At 36.0% G+C, this 25,400-nt stretch overlaps 1 protein-coding gene across 3 annotated transcripts in view; it reads right to left on the bottom strand.

Annotated features, from left to right (window-relative positions):
- WDR72 (WD repeat domain 72) overlaps window positions 1–25,400 on the bottom strand; it is a 108,241-nt gene that overhangs the window by 17,502 nt on the left and 65,339 nt on the right. The window lies entirely within an intron of this gene.

The following is a 25,400-nucleotide window of genomic DNA, read 5'->3' as shown; positions in this document are numbered from 1 at the left end:
TCCCTCCATAGAGAACAACAGACTTCAATATGTGCAAGTTTATAAATTGTATTTTTAAAAGGACTGAAAATACAGGCTGACACCATAGCTCTCCAAATTCAGATAGACAGAGACTATTCTTTAAAGTACTTTTCAGAAAGGAAGCAAAAATTAATATTATTAGGGAAAAACAGCCAGCAAATGTATTGTGAGAGATCCAAAGCACATTTAGTACTTAGGAGGTTAAAGACTCAGCTGTAGTGCTAGTTGATGAAAAAGTAGGATTAAGGCTTTAGTATGAGTCTTGACATGATCATGTTGTCTGCCTGCTGTCTTAAGCTTTGAAAAACAGCTGGGATCATCTTCTTATAAGCTCCAACTCAAAGATGTTTAAGCAGTTCCAAATCCAATTAAACAGAGGTAAATATAAGGAAAGGCCCTACTGAGCCAAATCATCTTATTTTTTTTAATGAAAAACAGCATAATTGCAGGTTACACAACTCCTTAATCTCACTTTAAACCTAACAGACTGCTGCCTTACAGTGCACATGGTAAGTCCAGTTAACCCAAGCATTCTGTATTGGTGTGCTTCATTTTTGATCATTATCCTTTATTATGTTACTTGTAATCCTAAAAGCCTATGATTGTGTCCAGATATTTGGCAAGGATTGTACCTGGATATACAGGGATTCCTCTTCTAAGAGTAATGGATTAATTGGATAGTGCTGTATGACCAGTAGATGGTTTGCAGTGAAACTGCTGTGCAGTTTTTAATTTGTGAAGTCCACTTCCTTCTCCTTCTGTGCCTGTCCTTGAAACAAATTGCCTTTTTGAACATTAGCAGCTGGTGGAATAACCTATCTAATCTTACCACAAACATGACAATGCTACAGAAATAATATAGAGTGGGCTGCTGACTGAAATCTTCTTCACAAAAATTAATAGAATATATGTAAATCTGTTTTTCAGAGGGTATTGCATATTCAATCTAAAAGTGGCCACCTTACCAATATGACCCAATCATAGTATTATTACTTAAAGGCTTAAGGCATTACACCATTTGTTTTCCATGTAGTCCAAAGATTTTTGAGGTGACTATATTGTGCCAAGGTGTGTATTTTGTACATTATTACGCTTAATACCCTAAAAGCAAAAAAACTCCATATACTTAATCCTTCTACTTTGTCCTATAAATATGCACAAGGACATTCTCCAAGGATGTAAAGGCAAAATCTCATCAGGGACTACTTCAAATACAGGCTCCTCATGTCGGTAAGAGCAAGAAGGAAATTTAAATGATCAGGAGTGAACTGTTTGCAGTAGTCTTGTTACATTATGCATGAATCCTGGCTGCACAGGATTTAATTAATGATTTCCAGTTACACGGTTAAGATTTGTAGCAAACTGGCATTCAGGGCAACAAACTAGCATCTCACAATATAATTTTGTACTTTTTCCCAAACACCAGTTACTAGGGGCTGCTGCTAGCCCCTCTTTTTTTTTTTTTTTTTTTTTTTTTTTTTTTGTGGTTGGAAATCAGTTTTGTAGATGTGGACAATGGTTCTGGGCTGTGTTACAGAAGCATGAGTTTAGATTAATTTCAAGGCAGCTATTCTCTTGATGCAACTGAGGAGAGAATTTGGACTGCTATTCTGTGAATTAATAAGCAATATTTGTTGCTGTGTATAAGTAGCAGAAAGGTGGATTGTTGGAATGATGAATGCTACATAATTATATTGGTAATGAATGTGGACCATCTGCTCTAGTTACAAAACAGACAGAGTTTTGGGAAAACAACTCTTCTCTTTAAGCACCACTGGATATACCTCCAGAAAACAAATGTGGCACTCCCTCCAATGAGTAGATAAGCAAGAAGCTGTGAAGTACTTAAAGGGTAAAAGATGACCCCTGTCAAATACTGCACCTTCCCTCCACCTACACTCAACCTTATTCTTCCAGCCATCAGCAAGACGTATCTGTAAGTGGACGAAAGAGCCTGGACCCTCCACTTTGAGACAGGTAATAAACAGGCAAGACAGACACTACAGGCACTTCCAAGAAGATGGACATCTAAGGAGGTGACTGACAACTGCCTCGGTGCTCCAGAGACCGTGAGAACCTACGTGTGTGAGGGAGCAAAAAGCATGATTCCAAAAAGTGCAGATAATCTGCTGTTGACAGGTGAGACATTGTACAAGCCCATGTTCTTACTGAATGTAGGGATCACGGGGGGATAAAGAGCCAAGGAGGAACACGAGTGTGAGCTCTTCCATGGACTCTTTGATGCATTCAAGTGTTACATGCGAGCATGAGGCAGAAACAATCCAGATGGAGAAGTGGCAGGATATTTTAAAATGTCAAATTCATTGTACTTTGCTTCAATAAGGTTGGTCAAATGTAAGCCTGCAATCAGTTTTGGTACTGCCCATTTTTAGGTTCTTTTTCACTTTATTCAAGTGGTTTTTTCAAGTGTTAGCCCTTCTGGGTGTTGAGCTTTAATTCCTCAGGAAGAGGAATTTGCTTATAGCACTAATTGTATGCTATCACTTTGCCATATGATCTGGGACTTTTGGGAAAGAAACACACAAGGTATCACAAGATTTACCAGAAAATTATGAAGGTTGGTGAAACAACATTACATTCACTGGCCAAGTGAATTACATTCACGGTGGCCAGGTCACTGATAAGAATTTGATTTTTCATTAATTTCTGATCATTAGTTTCTTGTTAGTTCTGAAAACAAATATTTCTATTGCTTTTTGCAATACACATAGTCAAAAGTATCTGGAATACCTTTATTTAGGTATTAGTACCTACCTGTACTAAAGTGTTGATTATTTGTGCACATCTATATTCCAGTCTACACATAGAAAAGGTAGCTAAACACTGATTATTTGGAAATTATTCATTATTCAACAAGAAATTCTGTATGAAGTGTTCCACCTGTCTTCTGCAAGTACTTCCAATTTTATTGTTGGTATTCTTCTCTTTTACTGGTTGATTTGTTTCTGTTTCTATATGCTTTCAGCTACCAACTTGTCTGTACAATCAGAGGTGAATCTGGGGACAGTCATATATATCCTTCTACATATGGAAGGATAAAAACAAATTAAGTGTTTCAGGAAACAAAACTGACAGTTCAGGAGATCACTGAAGGTTGCACTCCAGCTTGTAAGATGACTGAAGTGGAAATGCCAAAAGGGCTTCTGCACAAAAAAAGGTACAAATGTGCAGCAGGACCTTGACTGCGGTTTCAAAAGAACTGTGCAATGGCTGTAGCATAATTAACAGAAAACACAGCAGTCTTGTAAAATAAATCACAGAATGCTCACTCCCTTCTCGGGCGCTGAGTTCACCTCTGTGTTGACTACGTGCACTTTTATAAAAAGCAACAGAGCTGCTCTTGATTTACCACAATCTGAGTTTGGCTGAGGTGGCCAAAATGAAGCAGCATAGAAGTTCTAATGGATAATGAAAAAGATTAGAACAGATGCTGTAGAAGTAATATGACTTTCCACAACTTTGCTCAAAAGAGCACAAGACAAGTTCACTTATAACTGGCACTCTGGAATCTGCTTAATCTTTTCCAAAATAACCCAAATAAACTCTAAGCTCCAAAACAGAGCCTCAGCCTTCTTATTCCAGTGATTTGAGACCACACAGCTGTAGCACTACAGTATACCTGCTTCCAATTGTTAATTAAATGTGCAAAACCCACTGAAGCTCATAGGCACCCCAGTCTTTGCACATCCTTTATCACAGACAAATGACAAATGCAGGTGAGCTTCTAGCCATAAACTGCTCCCATAGCCCTAAGCTTTTTCCAGAGGGGAACACCGTACCTCTGGCAAGGGAGCTCCACTTCACATTTTTACATTGCTACAGAATTTCAAGAATTCTCATGGCATTAGGTGAAAGAATACCTACAGTGCATGAGGCCTATTGGACCTGAAGAGTGTGCAAACAGGTCTACTGTTGTACAAGGCATTAGTACCTGGGATGTTAATTCACTTAGAGACACTCTTTTTTCCCTAGAAAATACTGAAAAGCTAAAGAACAGAATTTAATAACTCTATCAATGTGAAGTGTTAAATTCAGGATTAAAAAGTAGGGATCACAGCAGTATTACTACACTGTATTATTATAAAGCACATTATCTATCTGACACTTTTATAGTTGCATACACAGCTGCCACTTCAGGCTCCATTCCCAGGGAATTAGTGACTCAGAGCTAACAGAAAGTGAAAATGTGGTTTAGAAGAACCAACCACTTGATTTGTTTTAGCTCATAAAGACAGCTACAGAGTGCAAATGAATAGTCAGGGCTCACTTTCTTTCTTGTCTTATTTTTTATTCTAACAGTGTTACCCTGAAAGAACAGATTTATTTATTGGTTTCTTTGGGACTGCACATTCTTCTGCATATATATTTATTTTCTTTACTTCTGACTTCTCAAAGTCATATAGTTCTAGCACTTAACCTTACTTAACCATAGGGAAAACAATGAGTGTGTGTAAAGACATGTCAACCTTTGAGCAATTAAATGTTTGTTAAAAGAGAGAGATAAAACTTTTTGCTTCATTAATCTATTAAGTACTGTTTTCTATATGTTTTTCTTCTCATTATATTTCTGCAAGTGTGATTGTTCAGTTGCTTTTTGCTTCTAACTAGCAGTCTTGGTTTTATTCATCTCCATCAATGGCAAGATATCCTCCAGATTTGTGAATTTAAATTTTAGAACCTTTGAAAAGTTTTTATGATACTACAAAACATAACACTGGTCTCTTCTGCATACACACCACCTGCAAAGTGTCTTTCCTGGACATGTAACATTCATAATATGCATAAGCAGAAACAACAAATTCCTTTTTTCAATTCCTAAAGTGCATTGGATACGTGCTAGGGTGTTTCACACGTGTTAAGGCAGAAAATATTTCTCAAACTATCATATAAGCTAAATATCTATTGTGCCATGATTATAACAGAGTTTGCATGATAATAAAGGTTGGTGTCAGAGCTGGATTTAACTCACATATAAAAGCACATGGAGATGTCCCTAAAAGGTTCAGAGGGAATGCTGAGAAATCTCAGCACAGCTCATCTATACTAAAAACAGATTACTTCTTTGGGACCACGGTGTGTAGGTAAGTATTAAGTATAAAATTACAGAAGACCTGCAAAATACAGATGATACTTATAGACAAGAGAAACTGTTCTTCAAACCCTGCTAAATACTATTCTCGATTTCATTAATATCAAATGGCTTTGTTTCACTTCCAGTTAAAAACAACCCAACCACAAAAACCTTTAATGTGCCATAAAGCCAACTACAAAGAGTACAAGACTAAGGAATTTGTTGAAAGGAGTACTGTACCATGTTACAACTCTCTCCACAAAAAGCAGACTTCCAGCTTACCATAGTTAGAAGAAAACACCTTATTCCAACCAATATTATGCACACCTTAACATCTTACCAGTATATGTTTATCTGTCTGCTACTGGAAATACAAGAATAGAAGAACTGACAATCTTACTGAATACTAATTTATGACAGAGCTGCACTTACAAAGACAATTTGAAACAGTAGAAATACAGTATTCATAGCAATTTGAGTATCTATATCAATAGCGATGTTCAGAGGTTTTTTTACATAATTTCAATTTATTGCTACTTGTTCATAGTAATTATCTTCATTTATGTGCATGTGATTGGCCATATTTCAGGTATGTATACATTCCGTTACTTAAAGAATATGTATTTTACAGCAACATTTAAGAAATCATAAATTTTCAGCAGTATTACTGGAGGAAATCCATTTCTATGAAAAGCTGTATATTTGCAATATACTGTTGAAGTATATATTGCATTAATACTTCACCGTGCTTCTAAACGTTAATCCAGGTTATTTGTTTATTACTACGTCAAGGTTATTCATCATATGCAGTGTCAGAAAGCACAAGCTGACATCTCATATTGTCTGCTTCAAGGGCAAGACCAATGTGACCTTTGGCTCCTTCTTTTAAAAAGGATGAAATCATTCCAGAGGAATAATGCTGAACTGCACAGCTCCCTTTAGGAATCAATCTGCCATTTATGGTTTCCAATTTTCCATACTGGAGTATGACTTGTTAAGATCTGATGGCTAATTTTCTCTTCAAAGTTTAGCGTTCTAAAATTCCCCAAAATATGGTTTTTGTTGTACTGCCATTTATGCTTCCTATTTTACTCATCACAGAATGACAATTTCAGATCACTTCACTGGGTATTCTGGATTCCATTTGGACTAAAATCATGCTGGTCAGTGATTCCCTATGTCTAAATCACATCTCTAATCAAAAAATATTTTTTAAATATTTTAGACTCAGTGTTTTTTCTTTCCAGAATCTGTTATAATATGCAAGAAGAAGTCTTCATATTTATTGACTTTTCTTGCTTTACCATTCTTCTAAGTTCTCCTATATTCAACTGATACATGGGTGCAGCTGAAGGGGGAAGATGGAGTTACCAGTGAAAATACATTGAATATATAAACAGTAAACAAGTAACTATAGAAAACTATGGGAGTGGTAAAAATGAGAGGTCATCTGTTACTATGGAGCTCTGCCTTTAGCTGCCTCTGTACCACATCAGGGGAAAGTAGATGCACAATTGTACCAAGAACCAGATGTGAAGCCACATGTGTTATTTCACAAGGATGACAAGGTACATTCACGGTCTTGAATCACACATGAGTTTGCACAGGCAACTCTTCCAACTTCATCAACCTCCAAGTGAGTACATTTTTGGAGAGAGAGGGACGAGATTCACCTGAGTTGGTAATTTTATTATCTGTGCATGATACTGATTTCATTATAAAATTCAACCAAGGAGAATGCAGCATTCTTTGACCTAGCTGATAAAAGGTCAGAAAGCAATTTTGAATAATAAATGAGACCTGCTGACCTCATGACCCAAGTCTGGCAGGGTCAGCAGCAGCCCTCTCACCAGATGCTGATGGCAGATATACAGACGCAGACAGCTCAACTAATGAGCTTCCCGGATAAAGGTTTTAGAGCCAGTGACATTTAAGTCTTATGCAGTATATAAAATAAACTTACAAATAATCTGTGCCATAAAAAATTAAAGTGATATTTACAGTGAGGTGCAATATGACATACTTTGTAATCCTCAGTACAATGATTATTTTACTGCTTCTCCTAGGTGGCCTTTAGCCAGAAAATATAATACCTGACTAACGTTTCCTTTAAGGTCTTTTCACGCTTACATGGTTCCCATTCAGTGGATGTAGTCTGAAAAGATATACTTTGATAGTGCATTTGTTTGGCACCTCATTTAATACAAGTCAACAAAAATTATTTTTAAGATAAGTTTAAAATTATTTTATTTAAATTCGAGCTAATATACTTCTTCCTCAGTGAGTAAAAGACAAGCCTAGAGTATGCAAGGCCAACAACTATTTTCTTCTGATCGCTTCATGAACACTTGCACTCAGGAATGAGTTACACATGGTTCATGAAGAAGAGAGGGCAGTGTACTAGAATTCATTCTCTCACCTAACTTAGATTTCATTGTGCAAATGTACTGCTGGACAAATGGAATCCTATTCCATTCCAGACCTCAGAAACCCAGAGTTTTGACTTCACTCTGGGTGCTGGGCCTGAGTTCCACAAACTTCCACATCTCATGCCTCAGGTATGTTACCACTGCTTGTACAAATTTGCAGCAATATATCTACATGTTTATCTTCTGCATGAATTAGCAATGTTAGGTCAAATTTCTAAATATTATTCTTGAGATCTGATTTGTAAGGAAAGATAATTGATTGGGTTCTCTTCATCTCCAAATACTTCACTGTGAATACAATTAGCTACAGGAACCACAAAACCTAAAGCAGCTTTTCTATGTCTTTTTAAAGTCACCATTATTACTTTTACAGAGGATGTCTTTTAGCCACTGAAGTCTAGAGGCTACATTAAAAACACTAAAGAGAAATTACTGGGGTCTATTCAATTCTGTGTTGCTCCGCATAAGCTAATTTTAACTTACACAACAACTGGTGTTTGAGAACTCAAAAACTTTCAAATACTTGGTGAAAATGGAGAAAAAATACTGCCCCATTTTATTGAAGGGGAATCTGAGGCACTAGGCATCATGAAGAAAAAAGCTTTCTAAAGCTTCAACCTTTCAGTTTAACTGCATGCCTGCATGTTCTTGAATTGCGAGAAAGGATAAAGAAGAATGAGTAGCTGATTTAATTTTGTCAAACAGTATGTATAGTTCTACAGCATTATTTCCTATTAATCTCCTCTTTAAACTAACCAGCTTTTAAAATTACACTGACATTGTTAATTTTTCTTGCCTATCTTTAAAGTCTTCTTTATTTAATCCATAGCTTTTCAGAGTCAAAAAAAAAGAGCATGACCTCCCCAAAAGGTCCCACAATCAATGTACATAATAACTTTGTAATATTTACAGTGTTTTTTTAATTCTTCTTACACCTTCACAGTGCATCAGCTCTTCTGAGTGCCACTGTACAACTTTTAACTGAAATGTTATCCCTGACATTTATAGATGGAATTTACCTACCCAGTGGTGACTGGCATACCACTAGGGAGAGAGCATCTGTATCCTTCTGATCCAGGGGCTGCCAGGAGCCATTTAGATCTTTTTAATCAGTGCTGATTAAGGCAAGTCAGATGACTACCCTCAAATTTATCACTGCCTCCAAAGACCTTGGAGCAGCCAATAGTTTGGGAAGCTGAAACAAGGGATTGTCTTGGCCACACATCTTCCCTCTGCACTTGTGAGGACTTTGCAAGGGGAATTACACACTGTCTCTACATAAACTATCCCAATTTTTCACTGAGTCAAGTGTGTGCCCAGAATACAATTATAGGACTTCAGTACTGTGTGTAGATAGCAATTAAACTCATTGTTGGTGAACCTAGCTTCTAAACCTTAGTGCATTCATTTAGGGAACCAGTAACAGCAACCAGCTCCTGCACTTCCGGCCTGCACGCAATTGAGATACAATTTGATTAGAAGTAGATTCAATTATAAAAGTTGCTCAAAAATCTGCTGGTAGCTTTGCTTCATATATTTAAAAGACAGCAGAACCTTCCACTAGCAAAGAAGACTTTCTTACTGCACCTGTGCATCAGTTAAATGTACTTAGTCCTGCTGCTTTGTATTGTTTTAAGTCTGCTAGATTTCCTTAAAAACATTATATTCAATCTGCCTTACAACGGCTTCTCTATTTCATAGCCACGAGAGTACAAGTGATTTTGTAAGTCAGAGCTGTTCACAGCAGATTCATACCTATTTTCCCCTGAAAAGACCCTAACAAGGCAGAAGCTGCTGCCTAGCAGAGTAAATCTTCCATTATATAAATCAGCTGGGCTTATGTTAATTAGATTCACAGTTTTGAGACACATCTCTTAACCAACATCTGAAAATGCTTTTATCAGAGAGAGAGAGAGAGAGATCCACCCAGTAGGATCACCTGTGAGCAGAAATTCTGTTGCTCAGCAGGAGAAAACAAATGCAAACAACAGTGTGGATCTCACTCTGGGCTTGCAAGGGAAATGTATGGGAACGAGAAGTCAGAAAGTCAGAAGTATTACTGTACCTAACTGGTACTGTAATAACAGGAAGCAATTCTCTTATAGAAAATCATCCCAGACAGGTACTCCACAATAAAATTGTGAAACAAATCTAGCTGTGTTGTGATGCACCCTCTGCCACTGTACCGTTGTAGTGACAGCTAATTGTGGGCTGGTGTTTTCCACCACTTGTCCCGCTTTTCATGCAGTACAACATCACCATTCCCCTTTAGTTTTTATTCTGCCCATTTATGCAGTGATTACATCCACCAAAGGATCCATTTTACTTCTGTGCTCTAAATGAAGAATGTGTAAATTAGTACTGTCCACTAAAAATCAACATGCTTTTCAGGGTGTACAATATTTATTCTTCTTAACCTGGAAGAGAGTATTCCCAAAAGCAATTAACATGCCTTATGCTCTTTCTTCTCCTCCTACTAAAACTACTACAAAACTGGAAAACTAGCTCTTCATCTTGGTATGTTTTATCTAACTTTGGGCCAAACCAAAGAAAGCCCTGGTTGCCAGTTTTTTAGCACAATTAAGCTCGATAGGAGCCATGTCCATACATTCCAGAACAGTCTCTGCTATCTGTGGCTTTTATTTTCTATTGAGTAATTTCATACCCACTTTTCCCTTGAAAAGATTGTATTTTGTTTCGATGCTGAATATGTACTACAGTTTTGCAACTTGTATAAACTAATGAGCTGAGGATTTTCTAAGTAGAACCTGCACATTATCACAGTGATAAACATACTGCAATCAATATTTTTTTTTATTTAGAAGAAACAGTTTCTTTGCATATAAGCTCCAAGATGTCTAATAGCCCAAAGCATAAGGTTTTTGTATTCTTGTTTAATACCTTAATTACTACAACATATTTTACAAGCTTTTTTGTCAAAAGTCATCATATTTTCTCAATCCTTGAACTGCATGTAATTTGAGTCTTCTCTTTTGGATTTTGTAAAACTGTAAGTGCTAAAAATGCATGAGCTACAGACTTGCCTGTGGAGTTTGTGTCTAAGAAAACTCTTCTGCCTCCCCATATTTTACATATTTGTATCCATATTCATCTTTTAACCTTTAAAAATCTCTAAGTCTTCTTTATATTGTATCAGGAGTGAAGCTCGTTTGCAGACAGCTGCAATATGAGTTTCCTCACCTTGCCCTGCCATTGACCTACAACCTGATCTAAAAGAACCACCTTCTTTCAGAGTGAAAAGTTATTCATTTGCTGTAATAGCTCTATTTTGGGCCTCCTCAGCAGAACCAGGCAATTGTGCCCAAATGGCATAAGGTTTTGTGATCCCAGGCATGTTTATATACACACTGAAAAAAATCACAGGAATGTTTCACTTAGGACTGGCTCAAATTCTTGTCTTCATTTACACTTGGTTAAAAAAAAAGTATTAGAAATTTATAGTTCTTGTTCATATATATTCCTTTTGATGTTATGCTTTATACTATGCAGATTATTCACTGAGTAAAATCTAGTTTTCTAGCAGTCCATTGTATGCAGGGCAGGTTTCAAATATTACCATTGCCAGAGAACAAATGAAAAAGAGATAATCAGAGACTCTGGGATAATCGTTGAAAAAAAAATGTTTCTGATAAAAACAATTAGTTACAAGCACTAAGAGCTGAAATTCAGTTCAGTGTTAAAGAGACAGTTTAGAAGCACATGGTACATTTATCACAGCTCCACAGACAAGTTATTGAGCTGTCTGTGAAAAACAGAGCCAAACAGGAAAGCTTTCAGCAGAAAGCAGTGGTTGAGGTCCTTGATTGATAGAGTTAGATGATGCAAAGCTGTCTGATGGCCTTTCTGCAAAATAAAGTGAAGGAACTCAAGGTCTTTCATGACGATCTCTGACCACAGATGAACAGCTACTTTATTACAGTGCAGATTGAGGTTGCACCTTAGTCCATATTCTGCCACTTTTGGATGCACACGGTTAACTTTACCAACAATCCACTGTGTTTAACATAAGTGTCTGCCATCTTTACGGGATTTAAAAAGGGACAGCAGACTGCAGTAGTTAAAAGCTTAACCTCCCTTCTGTTTAACTGCAGCAATTGAAAAAATATAATCAGTTTTATCACAGGCTTATTATTGCAGTGATAGGGCTGGTTGTAGAGGGAGAACTTCCTCATTTAAAAGATACTGCAAAAAATCCCGTGGTGCATAATTGTGCATAACAGCCAAAATGTACCTGCTGTGTTGCCTCCCTCAGAAATGAAGTAATTTACTTTTTCCAAAATATAAATCCTATCTTCCTAATGACTTGGGTGTGGTTCCATTCTTCAATGACATGATGCTACAGATATCATAGAATACATCTTTGCAAAACCTGGGGATAATTATACCACATTTGCTTTTAGAAGATTTTGAATTATCTCCATGTTTGTCATATCTAGGAAGCATTCTTTTTAGGGAAAAGATATAACACTACCTGGCCAATATAAAGTGCTTACAGTCACCTAAACAATCCTGACTAGTGGGGCACTATTCAGGTGAGAGCAGTGACTTCTCTTCACAGTAGGAGCTGAGGATATTTTGTTTGGAATTTTAAAGGCACTTAGCTGCCTGTGATTCACACTGGCTGAGGCTGCACTGCCTTTTTACTTTGGAAGTCCCAGCTTGGAGCCAAATATTATGAACCCAGTCACTTCCAGACTTCCTACCTGCAGTGCACAGGTTCTCCCACTGCAGCCCATCCCCATCACTATTCTCACATAATAGTCACAATATGCAGCAAAGAGACCTCAGCATTTCACATCAATGGGCTTGAGCCCCATGTTATTCTCTGATATTAACACAATTATAGGATGCTAATAAGATTTTCTTCAATGCTTAAATACCTAAACTGTGTTTTACAGGGCTTCTGGCCCTCTCTCTTTCCATAAAGTTCCCTCTAGGTGCCTCAATGCATTTTTAGGTGATAGTTTTAACTTCTGCAGGTCATTTCCAAGTTAAGATGGCCAATATGTTTTCACTGTTATCCAAGTCAAGATAGGTGGAAAGAAGAAAGAAAAGATAAAATTAGTACAACTCTCTATTCTGAAAATATTTCCACGCTGACTGACAGTTTTGATTTTAGAAAAGCAAAAAATCCCACAAAGATTTTTCAGAGTATACGAGTTTGACTCTGGGTTCTAGTTTATTTAAAGTTCCTATTGCATACTTGGGGTTGCTAAAGCAACTTTCCAGAAGTTGCTCTCACTCACTCTTCTCAAATGTCCTTTGAATAAAATGTGTTATCAGACATTTAAAGTCCTTTTTCCTTAATTATAGGTCTGTCTCTCATTGACAAGGCCAAAGTAGTGTCCTAAACAATTATTATAGGTCTCTTCCAGATGAACTATTCTATCCCAGTGCATTTTATATTTGAAATGTTTAATTCATCCCTCCATTCATTTGTAGACTTCAATCTGAGTTACTCTCTCAGCTCTAGTGCTCCATTGGGAACATCCTCATGGCAGAACAAATGACAGCAAAGCCCAGTAAACATCTCTCCCCAGGAAGTGTCTCCGAAAGTGTCAATGATTGCAAAAACCTCAGTTCTAACATGGACAGGTTCATGTATTCATACACCATTTAAAACAATTATTCTTATTCAGCTTTCCAACATTTCTGCTCTGCAGGGAAGTGATGAGCCTTGCTAATACCAGCACATCTCCTCCTGTCTTTGACAGCCTTGGTTTTAAAATCAGTGTTAATCACTACTCCCCAAACTCTCTTCCTCAGAATAGCTTTTTCCTTCCATTACCTTAGTTTAATATTTACTTTAGAGGCTGCTGCCTAAATTGTCTGGTTATGGAATTCAGTGCCTCAGCTATCAAAGGACTGACAAAAGGAAACCTGTCCTGAAATTCCGACTTTGGAGTGGCGAGTTTTCAAATGCATTTACAGCTACAATTCCAGCACTTCTCACTAACTGCACACTTTAAATGTGAAAAATGTGTTTATTTTGGTGTTACACCACAGTTACCTAACTAGGCCAACAAGTAACTGATCAAGTAAAGGATAGAAGTTGGAAGTTGAGACAAATTTAAATAACAGCAGAATAGCTGCCAGAATTTAGTGTTCAAAATAAAGTGTCTGTTACCTTAGGAAAACATTTTGCAGTTCTATGAGCTATTCAATCAAAGTGCATGCAATAGCTATGCTTTTTAATTACAAAATGCACACACAAAAATATGATCATTAATGATAGTCTATATGGGTATTTTAAAGAGTTTGAATTCACGGAACTGCTGAGCTCCTTTTTCATGGTTGATGTGGTATAAGATACAATGGTCCTGTATACTGAGCTTTCAACTCAGTTATTTTGCAACAAAAAAATATCCATTTTTGCAATAACATACACCAGCAGTAGTTTTAAATCATAGTATTTTAAACACCTCACTCTGATATTATTTGGTTGGGTTTATTCTGACTGATGGCATACGTACTGTGGGATTTTTATGCAAAATGATATTTAGAGTATCATCCTGGCTTTTCTTTTCTTCCTGTGTCACATAAAAGACTCCTCAGCACAGTATCACCTCATAAAAAGGAAGATGCTCTCAATTGCCAGGGTTTGATACTGGTCCAAGAAAGTTGAGGAAAATGAAAATAACATTGAGTGCTATCAGTAGAGACAGGCATTGGGAAATAAAAAAAGATTTCAGTCTTAAACTCTAAAGCGATGTCATGTGTTTCTAACCACAGCATTTTATACAATTTCTAAAGAATTCAATATTATCTTAAAGTAGTATTTCTCTCTGATTAATATTTGGAACACTATGTTTTGACACACTAAAGGCTGAACTTTGAAAATGATTGCTTTATTATATCTATTACATAAGCTCAATCTTGGAATAAAAACCCTTTAAAAAACAAAACACCGTGTCTGGTTCATATAAATAAAAGTGTTTTAAAAACATGTATTGACTTTTCCATGTTATTAAGCTTTTTAGATGAATCCAGTTGTTAAATGGTTGTTCTAGTAACTGGCCTGTCATCTGGAAATGTTCTTAGATTGTTTTTTTGACACAGTGTCCCTGCAGAAAGTTGGGCAGTGTGACACGGAGAGCACAGGTTTGCCTATCACACTGATTACTTGATGTAATAGTAAGCAAGCTTAAGGGAACTGTGTGTCTTCAATCTTTCCAATCACTTAGGGATGGGCACCAGAGGATACCATCCATCATCCATGGCCTGAAACATATGGTGCATCAGCAATCTTAGGCTGACCTAAATGATAGTAAAAGCTGCTATGCTGTTCACAATAAGGAATTGTTGTCCACTGAATTACAGGATTGTGATTAGATTGCTAACATGGCCAACTTGATGTATAAGTGAAGTGTCCAGGAAAGATATTCCCCAGGATCCTTTGAAGATTAATTTATACCCTTGAAATGTGCACCAATCACAGAATGAAAAAATATGTCAAGATATTTTTCTTGTGAACAAAAAAAGCACTGCAGTGGTAGCAGCTATTAATTTATTTTTGACAGTTTTAGCCAACAGAATTCAATAAACAAGGTTCTTAAAGGTTTTTCTTTTGTTGCAAGTTTTTTACTACTTGACTCCTAAAAGCACTGAGCACAATATCTTTTATAAGAGGGACAGTTCCTCCTCACATTCTACTCTAAAATCTCAAATAATTGCAAGTATCACACAAAGACATCTGAAAAAACACTGAAAATTCTTCATTTTGTATTATTATATTACTATGTAATGGACCTATAAATATACTGTGATCTTAAGTATCTATTTTTAAGATAAAAAATATACACATCTGACCACTGATCCCAAAATTATCAATTTTGTTTCTCCATAAATTAGATTACACTTGTCATGTTATTCATTCATCAATTCAGGGAAAATGCATCCACATCACACAGCTAAGGTTTAAACTGCAATATCAACTTTAGTGGGACTGGGGTCAGTGAGGAAAGGGGGAGTTATTATTCCAAAGTAGCTCTATCCCTTAAATCCTCTTTAGGTGTGAAAGGCACATTTTAAGAAGCACAGTCAAAGGCTGAAAAAGAACATTGTTTTATATTATCGACGAGCTGTGTCAGAACGTAACTAAAAACCAGCATCCATTTGTGCTGAACATTCAAGACCCTTCACAAAAACCAGGCTGAGGGAAAACAGCCCCTTATAAGCCATGAAACTTGAAAGAAATATTTTTGCAAATATGTCTGCTGTATACAATCATCACAAGAGGACTGGAAACAATGGTTCTCTCTGCCCTGTCTGTCTATTCTTTTCTGAGACATGCCTTGCTGTCCCTGTGCACGTGAGGTAGCTCTGCCTGCTGTGCCTGGTAGATTAGACCCTGTGCTGATGCTTCTGCTTTATTTCTAGATGCTTGCCCCTGACCACATACAAGACCTATTTTGAAACATTCCTCACCATGCAACTAAACCATTCCATTTCATTACATAAAAGCACAGGTTTAAAGTCATGGTCATTTTTTTTTTTTTTTTACTATTCCTTAATATAGTCTGTTGACAGCAGTGTAATTCATATGATATACTATATATCACACCTTGACATGGATAACAATGGTCACTAGTGAAGGGGCTCCTACTGAACCTTCTAAGAGGCACATACTAATTAAATAATAAATTCTTTCCTGTGCCTTGAGGATGGCCTTAATCTGCTAAATTTATCTGGGACACATCTATTTGAAACATCTGTCTAACATACCAAAATGCTACTCCATCCTGAAAACACAAATTAAAACGAGTGTCTGCTTAACTTACGTAAAAAAGTAGGTTGACTTTTCAGTCAAGACGAAGACTTAACGTTCATTGTCAGCATTAAACTACAGTCTGGTGATCTGCAAAACCCTGACAGCACTCCATTTCCAAAAGAAACAAAAATTTTAGCAATAGAACACTATTAGTACATAAAACTGAGCTGACATGCTTTAATTATGTCAAATATATTTTCCTTCTGTCTTTTTAAACTTACTTCTGAAGCTAAAAGGAAAGGAAATCCAAAACTTATTCAGATACAAGGGTGGTAGAGAAGAACGCACAGATCAGCTATTTATTCTGCAGGAAATACCTCCTGAATTCAGATTCCTACTTCACCCTCTTCACTAGGCTATCTGAGCATCTTCCAGTAGTGCAGCAGGTGATGTGACCAACATCCATCATATGAGAACAATACAGGCACCTGGTCTTTAGGGAATTAGTGATAGGTATCTTAAGTGTGATATAAGTTGAATTTTTCCAAGAGTAGAAAGAAAAAAATTCTTCTGTTGGTACACTTGGAATTTGAGAAAAAAATTCCTCTGATATACCAGAAAGGTTTTTATATTCTTTAACATTTGAATTGCCATCTTTATTAGCAATATAATTGAAAAACTAAAACATAATGCTGAAACAAGATAGGATACTTGGTGGACCTCACTTTGGTCTTTAAAATAAAGCATACACTGAAACATTAGATATGAACCAGGCATGAGAGATTAGTGAACAATTTACTTAAGTTTCAGAATTTGGCAGTCATTGTGTGCTGATTAATTCTATTCACCATCCAGTTACGAAATACTATTTCTATTAATGATGTTTGTCTGCTTTGAAATAACACTGATCATATCTTTATATAAAAAGAAAAACAAATGCTGGAATACATGAGGCAGGAAATAAAAATGGACGTATTAAGTCTTTTAAGAATGTGTGCAGGTGCAGAAGTGCACCCAGAGATGAATACATTGTCCATTCTGAAATGTGACAGTTCTGTTGAGATCCATTCTCCACAGTGATGGATATATGTACATCCAACTGGTTCAATATTTTCTTGATAAGCTTGGTAGGCGAGAAAGGCTTCTTTTGAGCCATTTCCATTTTTTGTTTGCTGAGACAGATACCTTGATCTCATTATTAGAGACAAGCACTGCTCAGTGGTGTTAATCTGCTGTGTGAGTGTTAGCCAGACTCTCTACTTCCATACTAATAACCTCTTGTATAAATAAAGTAGTTCTACCTTTCAGTGTGTTTTTCCCAAAACACATAATGGAAAATTTCCATCTCTGCTGAAAACTATTAGCAGCGGCTTGAAGTAATTTCTCTCGTTCTGCAAGGATTTTTTTCTAAACAAACAAAACTATTAAAACATTTAACTTGTTTTACTGCCAGATAATTACAGTAATACCGTTAGTTCAATATTTGAGTGAACTTATTTGGAAGGAAATTATAAAATTAAGTTACAGGAGTCCAATATTCTGAAATTCAAGGACAGAAACATTTCAAACACAGTTATAGACCAGGTTCAGGAATCAATTCTGTATCTGCTAAAAGTTTAAAAATACAAGATTCAAAATTAGAAGGTACTTTACTTCACATGTCATTTAAAAAAAAAAAAGGTCAATAAGTGATATTCTGATTACATGACAGAAGACTAACCAAAGCATTAGAAAAATTAAGTGGACACTGTAGATTGTTCTGCCCTCCCAACAGCCCAGTACAAGCCAGAGGTAAATGCAGTCAAAACCTCTCAGCAAGATTTTATTCCCCCCAATAAGAAAAATCCAGGCAACAGAGCCCAAAGAAAATATAACCAAACTCTTGCAAACCTTTTTCAAGTAGGGCAGCTGTGTAATCACATAACACGGAGAAGAAACCTTCTGCCTGGGGATCATCCCCCTTATCCATGCTGTTCAGTACCACTCCTTTCTCAGAAAGGCATCCAGCTCTACAATCTTTTTAGGGTAGGACCTATTTAAGTCTTTCCTGACCTCCATGTACTTATAGTATTCTACATGAACATGGAACAGCAAAGAAATTAATAAAAGTAGTATCAGGAGGTGGGAGATCACAAAATACAGCACAGAAAAACTCTAGATGGAGTGTTATAAATACGATTAAGGTATTCTGATACTGTGTTTTTATCTATGACTGTTGGCACAGGGCTCAGCTTCAGGGCTAATAAAGGACTACACATAAGTACTTTCTCCCTCCACCTCAGTCTGATTCTCATAATAGACCCACATAACAGAAAATCTCCAGCTTTGCAAGAATTATTAGCACAACACATTCTAGAGGAGGTGTTACATTTAGAACTAAAGTACTCTATTTTTGCTTCTTTGTTCAGCTTCTTTTACAGACACTGGGTGAGTGAAAAAGGACAGTGAAGCAGGGAAACACCACTAAGGCCTGGAAGTTCCTTAACAGTGTAGACAATAGGGAGGGCAGAATCTGAGCAGTCAGCATTCATCAGTCTCTAAACTGAAATAGTAAAAGGATAAACTTCAAAATGTAACCTAACCAAAAATCGTGATACACAAGAAATTAAAGCATTACTTTGTGACTTAAACACATTTTCCATGGTATGTTTACAGCTCTTCCAGTTCTATTGGTTTATTTGACTCATGGCTCTGTTTACTAAATGAGTCATAAGAAAACCAGAGCTCCAGCTGAACTATAAGGACTACAAATTATATGCTATTAGCAAGTCTGAACATTGTGTTCAGCTAAGAATAACAATATAGGCAGAGACACTCTGACTAAGAAAGCAAGATGTGACAAGGAGTGGCTCTTCAAAAAAAAAAACAAACGAAAACAAAAACTCCCAACAAACCAAAACTAACCAACCAACCAAAAAACACAAACAAACAAAAAGCAACCAGTAGAAGACAGAGGAGATTACGTGAGTAACACAGAGTACTTGCAGTTCCTTCACTTGTTATTTTGAAACCCTAACTGGAAACCAGCTTTCAAATCTTTGTAAGATTTGTGTTGCACTTTGCAACAAAATGAACTTCTAAATGAACAGCAGAGACTAAAAATGAACCAATGATAATTTTATCTCTGTATTAACAGCTCCTTCCCCCCAAAAAGAGTGTTTAAAGATCTAAATAGAAAGCACATTAGAGATTCTTCCCATTCAGTAAACACTGAAAAAAGCACATAGAAACCAAAATTGACTGAAGTTTATTGTGCATTTGAATTTAGAATGCACGTGACCCTTACTGCCTCCTTGACCAGTGAATCCTATCCTTCCTAATGTTTTGGAGGAGTCTGAGATGGCGCCTGTAGAATTTGATTTTGTGTAAAAATACACACCAAATCTGATTTCTGCTGCATTAAGGAGTCCTCTGGTAAAATATATGACGCATGGAATGAAATCAGCTGTAGTTCTCCATGAGTCTTTAAGCTCACTTCCTTTAGTACTTGACCACTAATATTAAAGACTACTGGATCAAACTACGGTTTTAATTGGATATATTGGACATGATACAGTGGTATAGGTAAACTGAAGGATAGATGCTAAAATATAACATTGATTTGTATTCTTTTACTGGAAATATTTGTAATATGAAACTAGGATACAATACACTCATTTTTATTGCACATTCAGTACAGAGGAAAGCTACTGCTGTCACCAGTTTACCCTTAAAGGCCATTCATCAAACAAATGCTAGATTGATTGGTTTGCTGTTTCACAGTCTAAAATGAGATTACAGATTAATCTAATTCTCATTAATAATGATGAAATGTTGATTATACAATCATTTTGTACACTGTTTATTGCTAATGCACACATAAAAAATTGGCCTAACAGAGAAATTTTGAAAACAGCCTGATGTCTGAAAGTTTAGCGAATTTTGTTATGTGTAAGATCTTGCCCAAGAACACAAAATTTCAGTTCCATCTAAAAACTTTGTTTTATTGGATGAAATGTTTGCACTAATAAGAACAGATTGGATCGAGAAAGGAAGTTTCATGTCAGAGATAATTTTTAACATTCTTATTTCTTGGTAAAAAAGAGGTAGTCAAAGATGGGAATGAAAAAGAATAAAACTAGCTGGAAGAAATCCAGATAGAAGATGTAACATGCAAACACAAGAAGAGGGTTAAACTGGAAAAGTATGAGAGATGCCAAATCGGGAGATATCTGAAGCCAAGCCTCAAAACAGTTGAAAAGTAAAAACTGCAAGAAAATATGATTAAACTGTTTGGTTCAGATGTTGCTCTAAAACTAAAGTTTGGGCATACTTCAAAACACAGAGGGACTACATAGGAGGAGAGACAGATTTGACAAATTTCACCTGAAATACTACAAGTTTTAATCACAGGCACTATGAGTCTCAGAAGGACATTTTAGTTTATCTGTTTTGGAGGATCCATTTATGAAAGCAATTCCTGAAGTGTCAAAAAAATTTGATTTTTGTCTTCTTTGTTTGTTTAAATGTAGAGTTAGATTGTACATTTAGACTAACATGAGCAGGCAGAAGATTGTAACAAGATAACAATACTAAAGAAAATATAGACAGAACAACCCTTCTCTTTATCTGCCCTTCCTTGACAAAACCTTCAGGCTTGGCAGGCAGGCAGGCAAGAAGTTTCATTTGCTATATAGAAAGACAGTCAAAGAATTACTTCCTAAGAGCTGAAATAAAAAAAGTTGTCTGCAACTGGACAGATTTCTGAAACCCAGACAACAGAAGTGTTTGAAACCCTGTTCTGCACATCACTGCACCTCTGTAGTGAACAGAGGCTGTTACATCCTGCCTTCCATTGATTTGCCATTACTGAACGGATTCCTCATTTTAAAAAAACATATTGTTATATTCTAGATAAGTCTTTGACAATTCTTTACACTAACCTATGGAATTCAATTGCCACCATTAATTTCCCTCTGGTATTTATCAGCAGAAGCTTTTTTCCTGCAAGAACCAATTTATTTAATTGAATAGTTTAAAGGGCTCCAAAACCACATACAAAAGATGAGGTTATAGCTAATAGCTTTCAAATATACTTAAAAGCTTGAATCATTAGCAGTTGCTTAAACTAGGAATTTTTAAGTGTAAGCCAGAATTTATTGCAAGCTAGTCTTAGTGGCGTGATTTTTCACATTTAATTTTTTCACAAATACAGGAGGTAGTTAAAATAACATTCTATATTTGGGAATAGAGCCTGTACTTCCAAAACTTCCAGTTTTTGGCATTCCTGGAATATCACATTCAACAGTTCCTCAATTTAATATCTGAGTATTAAGTTTTAAAACATATTTATGCCCACGATTTACTTAGGAAGTAAAAAAATCCAGTTCTTCACATTTTACAAAAAAATTGAGGCACACAATTCCACAAGAACTCATATGCTATAATGATGTTTCAGATTTTTTTGGCTCCCTGTGCATTAGAAGAAATAGACATCAAAGGATGGCATATGGGAAACAGTTCAGTATGGGAACATGGGAATTCAGTGCAGTATAAGGAGATCCCAGAAGCTGAGAGAAATCTCATTTCTAGCTCTTAGCCTCGCAAATATTTTGAGATTTCCATGGGAAACAAAACAATCTCTGCAGATGACTCACTGCAGAATGCCTCAAGGATGAGCAATGAATTACTGTCGACAAAGACCAAGGTTCAAATCAGCTAAAGGACTGATCATGAATTTCTTTGTGTCCAACCACCAGGCCAGTGAATGACAGCAGTGGTATGACCACCAAACTCCCTCTGATCAAAGAAGTTCTGCACGTGGCTGGGTATGGACTAGGTATGTTTGTCACAAGATCAAATACTGGAAAACGAAAAATGAATGCCAGCAAACTCAGCTCCTCTTGGTTTTATGCAAATAAAAGTGGATAAATAAATCCTTAAGACCTGAAAATCACTGCCTCTGATGCACATGACAGTGGAAAACAAGATCACACTGACAACCTGTTAAGTGGTACTACTAATCTGAGATTATCAGTATGTAGAAAAAAGCAAGAAGGGATTAAGTCCAATAAACTTTTTCTGATGAATGTCAAAAAAGTTAGGGAAAACCTCAGCTTCTTTGAAGAACTGAAGTGAATCTTGCAGAAATCAATGGTAAGATTGCTATCAATGTGTTTGGAACAGGTCCAAAATTATTATCTCTGACATTAACATAAAGAAATTGCAGCTGTTTACATTTATATTTCCTTTTAGTAACAGTGGGAGAATGTACTAGGACACAACACAGTTAACCCTTTCTCTGGAACGCTTTGCATGAATAGTTCTTTTAATTCTTTATCTTTGTTTATGGAAAAACATAAGTTTGGTGGCTTGTTTTGTTTGTTTTGTTTTTTTTTTTTAATTCAAATAAAATATTGGTATGGAACCACAGAAAAATAAGGCATTTTAAATTATTCATCAAGAGAAGCTGATGTCTACATTTTATCACCCTTAACCATGAAGGATTCAGGATCTTCAAAGGAATAAGGAGCTTTCTGAAAAAAGCAACTCTAGAACATACTATGAACTTTAAAGATAAAAACGGAATGTCAAATCTTGAAAGTTTTTCTTTTTAAGGAGAACTTCTATTGATTCAGCAGAAACTGTGGAGTTAAATAAAGCTAAATATCTCCAGATCAAATCTATTCATTCCAATTAAAGAAAAATGCAATACAATGCAATGATGATGGCAGCCAAGATTCAGATACTTTTACTTTGGGTCAGAGGGCATGAACTTGGTCTTGAATTATGACTTAAAAACCTGGAACATTATTTAACCTTTACCTTGATATTGCACAAAATGACAGCTACTGTACAACCCATAAATACAGAGTATTTAATAAAATAAAAGATGACATACCTATCAGGTGAATGACTAAACCCAGATATAATTACTTGTCTTAGAATTACACTGGTTGTGGACTTACTCTGGCATGGGTTTTTAATAATGCATATTACTACATATATGCATATTATTATAGATATCATTTCTGCATATGATTACATGCCACAAATAGTTTTACTCTTTCATATATTAGAAATCACAGAAAAATTCATTCAGTTCCATGTGAATTTACTGAGTTTTTGCAATGCATGTTATAAAACCAAACAAGTCAAAAGAAGTATATTTCTGCTATTTACACGCAGTGATAAATAATGCAACAAGGTAAAACATGAGTGGAAATGAGAACAAAAAGAAAGCTAATATAATATTAAATACTCATAGTGCAACATCTCTTTTCCCATCTTCCTGTATGTTTTCTGCCTGTTCCCGACTACAGTAAAATGCTGAACAATGTCAAAAAAATCCACTCTGCTTTACAAGACATTTATGCAATTCAGATCATGGAGTATGAAAAAAATTCCTAGCTAGTATGAATATTTATGCATACTGTGCTCATTCTAGCAAAGCAATTTTCTAGTTGTTTTTTGAATAGCCATCAAATAATCAGGTTAAGAACAAAATGACGGTAAAAATCTGTTACTAAACATACAAACAAACAAATCCCCTTTCAGAGAGCAGAAGTAAGTCCCCTGAATTCATAACTTGTTTGAGCCTTAAGACTTAATTAGAATTAAACAACAATTGATTACTAGAATTGCAGAGTCATTCCAGCACCTTTTACACAACAGAAATGCTCTTTCCTCCAGTATGGAAGATTTTGAAACAAACCCAAAGGCCCAAACACATCTGGAGTTTCATTTGGTTCCATTTTAGCTGTAAAACCTATGCCAAAACACTACATTGAAATACATGCTGAAAAATCAGGAAATTGGAAATTAAATCCATGAACTTGACAGCTGGGGATGTTTTAATTACAACGCATCTTGTCCCAAACCATATAAACAAAATGATTCAAAGCAATCTTCAGGGTAAGCAAAGTATAAACTCATATATGACAGTTATTCAAAGTGTTTTGTATTCCAACAGTCCGAATTACAGAGACACCACTTTGTATTGTGGCCTGAAGCAAAGTATCAACTGATCATTTTTAGTATGCTGGAACAAGGATATGGGTAACAAATTTTCATGACAGACACACACACTCGATGAGATAATAAATTAGTTTCCCAAGTGAAGGCTCACTAATAAGATTGGATCTAAAATTTAGGTCACTTAATTTTAAGGCTCAGCTAATGGGCTAAAAAAAAAAAAAAAAAAAAAAGAGTATAACTTCATAACATAAATTCAGGTTCAATCTTTTTTACCATAAACATTTGCACCATTGTAAAGTTGCAAAGAATAAGCTTCTAGTAAAATGAAATGATCTAATTGTAAAATGCATTTGATATCTCCTTGCACGGAGGTGATTTCTAAAAGAAAAATAAAATATTCTATATTACGTTATGAAGTTATAAAATTTAAGCAATTAATTTTTAGTACTGTGTAAGGTCTGATGTCACTGGAAAGATAATTTTTTATAACTTCTTTCCAATATGATTTATTGATTCTATTCCAAACACACTGCTTCCTTTATTTGCAAATATATTTATAATACCAAAACTATCATACAATCATAGAAACTTTACCTTTTCTTCTTTACTATTCAAAGGAGATGAGAGAGTGTGAAAGTCCTTTAACTCCTTGACAATCATATGAGAAAACTCATAGCCTGATAAGGTTAGAAATAGGCCATTTGGCTTGTCTCACACAGAAATAATGTATTACACACTCCCACTCCCAACTTGTTCTGACTACTACTGGAAGTTCTTTTAAAATAATATACCAACAAATTTTCCACCTACAAGACAAAAAAATTTTTTTGAGAGGGACATTTTACAAGGTCATGTAGTGACAGAATAAGAGGTAATATCTGTAAACCGAAAAAGGGGAGATTTAGCTTAAATATTAGGAAGAAATTCTTTCTTGGGAGGGTGGTGAGGGTCTGGCACAGGTTGCTCAGAGGAGCTGTGGCTGCCCCAGCCCTGGGAGTGTTTGAGGCCAGGCTGGACGGGGCCTCAAGCAACCTGGTCAAGTGGAAGGTGCCCCTGCCCATGGCAGGAGGTTGGAACTGGATGATTTTTAAAGTCCTTTCCAACCTAAACCACTATGATTTTTAATGTATTGCAAATCCCACTCCTCAGTCTTTGGCAGTGTCCACGACTT

This window comes from Pseudopipra pipra, chromosome 12 (assembly GCF_036250125.1).
Source record: "Pseudopipra pipra isolate bDixPip1 chromosome 12, bDixPip1.hap1, whole genome shotgun sequence".
Taxonomy (NCBI): Eukaryota; Metazoa; Chordata; class Aves; order Passeriformes; family Pipridae; genus Pseudopipra; species Pseudopipra pipra.
The sequence above is the reverse complement of the archived record's forward strand: the minus strand, read 5'-3'. Positions and strand labels throughout refer to the sequence as shown.